Source organism: Tasmannia lanceolata, unplaced genomic scaffold (assembly GCF_043159265.1).
Source record: "Tasmannia lanceolata isolate RefF3 unplaced genomic scaffold, GAP_Taslan_0.1 ptg000023l, whole genome shotgun sequence".
In the NCBI taxonomy this organism is placed as follows: Eukaryota; Viridiplantae; Streptophyta; class Magnoliopsida; order Canellales; family Winteraceae; genus Tasmannia; species Tasmannia lanceolata.
In genome coordinates this window covers 25,566,351-25,569,971 of record NW_027518700.1, presented here as the reverse complement: position 1 = coordinate 25,569,971, position 3,621 = coordinate 25,566,351, and the positions used below count along the sequence as shown (strand labels likewise).

Below are 3,621 nucleotides of genomic sequence, written 5' to 3'. Positions count from 1 at the left end.
TGCAAAGTTTGGTAGTTCTACTGAGAATGTGAGTGCTTTGTATTCTAATAATCCTTATTCTAGCACTTATAATCCGGGATGGAGAAATCATCCAAACTTTTCTTGGAGTCAAGGTGGGCCATCCAATTTTCAAGGCCAAGGCCAATTCGGCCAACCTAGGCCCACCTTCCCTCCCACTTTTGTTCGGTCACCCCCTCCCCCTCCTACTTTTCAAAACCCCATGATTAATAATGTTTCAAATCAGCCCCCTCCAGATTTTCAAAAACAAGGGGAGTCTGCACGAATTGCATCTTTAGAGAAGAACATGGAGCTTCTCATGAGTACCTTCATGACGGGCCAACACAACTTAGAAAAGCAAATTTCCCAACTCGCTACGGCCCTAAGTGAAAGGGAAAAAGGAAAGATGCCAAGTCAACCCATTCCTAACCCAAGGAATGTGGCCATGAATGGGAATCAACAACCACAGGTGAATCAGTTGAATGCCATGCAATCTAGTTTGCTGCAGCAGGACCCCGCGAATCAATGCAATGCGGTTTATGCTTTGAGAAGTGGAAAAGAATATCACAAAGAGGAGGTCAGCACTGAACCTTCTAAAATTGCTCAAGATCTTAAAAAAGAGGTAAGTGAAGAACCTCCCTCCATTGGCTCAGAAGATGAGCCCAAACAGGTAAGTCTAGAAGAGGTAATTTCTCCCCCTGCACGAGATTTCATTCCTACAGCTCCTTATCCAAGGAGACTTGCTAATAATAAAAAGGTAGATCAAATTGATAAAGTTTTGAATATTTTTAAACAAGTACATGTGAATATTCCTTTGCTTGATGCGATTTCCCAAGTCCCCACACATGCTAAAGTTTTGAAAGATCTATGTACACAAAAGAGAACAACGAATGTGCCCAAGAAAGCTTTCTTGGCCGCAAAATTTTTGTTCTATTTTGTCCCATCAAATGGTAGCAAAATATAAGGACCCGAAATGTCCCACTATATCATGTACTATTGGAAACACTCAAATTGATCATGCTTTGTTAGATTTGGGAGCTAGTGTAAATCTCATACCGTTTTTTATTTTCAAGCAATTAGGACTAGGGGACCTCAAACCTACCACCGTCACACTCCAATTGGCTGATAGATCAATTAAAACACCAAAAGGTATGGTTGAGGATGCCCTAGTAAAAGTAGGCGATTTCTTATTTCCCGTGGATTTTGTGGTTTTGGACACGGAGCCGGTTGTTAATAACAAGGACCAAATCCCCATCATTCTTGCTAGGTCGTTCCTTGCTACTAGCAATGCTCTCATTAATTGTAGAAATGGATTAATGAAATTGTCTTTTGGAAACACATCGGTTGATTCTAATGTCTTTAAATTGGGTAAGCAACCAAATTTTCATGAAGAAATCAATATGTTGCATTCTTTTCCTGATGATATTCTTAGTAATTTTAAAATTGATTTTGATGCAGGTTTCCAAAATTGCTTGGAGGAGCTAGGAGGTGATGGAGGAAGCGATTTCTTTGCCAATGCATGTGCCATTCAAAATGCGGAGCCGTTGGACCACTAGCAACATCTCTTCCAAAGCCATCAATCGAAGAAGCCCCACAATTGGACTTGAAGCCCTTGCCTTCTCATTTACGTTATGCTTTTTTGGGAGATAATTGTACTTTGCCTGTAATAATTGCTGCGGACCTAACCTCCACTCAAGAGGAGGAACTCATTAAATTGCTAAAAGATAACAAGGAAGCCATAGGTTGGACAATGGCCGACATCAAAGGAATTAGCCCTTCGATTGTGCAACATCACATCCATCTCATTGAGGGTTCCAAACCTTCAAGGGAACATCAAAGAAGGGCTAATCCTGTGATGAAAGAAGCCATCCAAAAAGAGATCTTAAAATGGTTAGATAACGGGATCATATATCCCATCTCAGATAGCCAATGGCTGAGTCCCGTCCAAGTAGTGCCTAAGAAGTCGGGAGTCACGGTTATACAATCCGCCACCAATGAGCTTATTCCTACTCGTATTCAAACGGGTTGGCGGGTTTGTATTGACTATCGAAAGCTTAATGTCGCTACTTGGAATGATCACTTTCCTTTGCCTTTTATTGATCAAATGTTAGAAAGGTTAGCAGGTCATGAGTATTATTGCTTTCTTGATGGATATTCCGGTTACAACCAAATTTCCATAGCTCCTGAAGATCAAGAGAAAATGACATTCACATGCCCATTTGGAACGTTCGCTTATAGACGCATGCCTTTTGGGTTATGCAATGCACCGGCAACTTTCCAAAGATGCATGATGAGTATCTTTTCTGGCATGGTGGAGACCTTCTTAGAGGCTTTTATAGATGGTTTTACTATTCATGGCTCCACCTATGCCGAATGTTTACATCACTTAAAATTGGTCTTACAAAGGAGTAGAGAAAAGAACCTTGTCCTCAATTGGGAAAAGTGTCATTTTATGGTAAAAGAGGGCATAGCTCTAGGTCATGTGATTTCAAAAGAAGGTATTAAAGTTGTTAAAGTCAAGGTGGACCTCATTGTCCATCTTCCATCGCCCAAAAGTGTAAAGGATATTCGATCATATTTGGGCCATGCGAGCTTTTACCGGCGTTTTATAAAAAAAAATTCTAAAATTGCTAGGCCTCTAACTAACTTGTTAGCAAAAGATAAAAAATTTGAGTTTTCCAAAGAATGCTTCGATTCTTTTGAGTGTTTGAAAAAAGAGTTAACTAAAGCTCCTACCATTCAAGCACCCAATTAGACCGAACCGTATGAAATTATGTGTGATGCTTCCGACTTTGCAATAGGAGCTGTGTTGGGTCAAAGATTCAATAAATTACCGCATGTAATCTATTATGCAAGTAGGACTCTCAATGATGCACAACTCAACTACACCACTACAGAAAAAGAATTCTTAGCGGTTGTGTTTGCATTAGAGAAGTTTCGGTCCTACTTGATTGGATCACATGTGATAATTTATATCGACCATTCGGCAATCAAGTATCTTGTTGGAAAGAAGGATGCTAAAGCTTGCCTCATTAAGTGGGTTTTACTTCTTCAAGAGTTTGATTTGGAAATTAGAGATAAGAAAGGTACAGAAAACTTGGTTGCCGATCACTTGTCTAGACTTCCTAATGCAAAGAATGACGAAGGTCCAATTAATGAAAACTTCCCTGATGAGCAATTGTTTGCTATTTCTAGTGAGCCATGGTATGCAAATATTGTGAATTACTTGTTTACAGGTGCTACACCGGATCATTGGTCCAACCAAGACAAATACCGGTTTCACTCACAGGTAAAGTATTTCTTTTGGGATGATCCCTATTTGTTCAAAACTTGTTCGGATCAGATTGTCCGACGATGTGTGCCCGATCATGAGCACCAATCAATTCTATCTTTTTGCCATGATCAAGCCTGTAGTGGCCACTTTAGTGCAAAGAAAACCGCGCACAAAGTTTTACAATGTGGTTTCTATTGGCCTAGTCTTTTTACGGATTCTTTTGATTTTTTTCAAGCTTGTAGGTCATGTCAATCCTTGGGAAGAGTTAGAAAGCGAAATATGATGCCCCTCAACCCGATCTTAGTGGTAGAAATCTTCGATGTGTGGGGTATTGATTTTATGGGTCCGTT

At 40.1% G+C, this 3,621-nt stretch overlaps 1 pseudogene; it reads left to right on the top strand.

The window, feature by feature from the left end:
- Nucleotides 1-304: 304 nt before the first annotated feature.
- LOC143855963 (uncharacterized) lies at nucleotides 305-1,489 on the top strand (annotated as a pseudogene).
- Nucleotides 1,490-3,621: the final 2,132 nt, after the last annotated feature.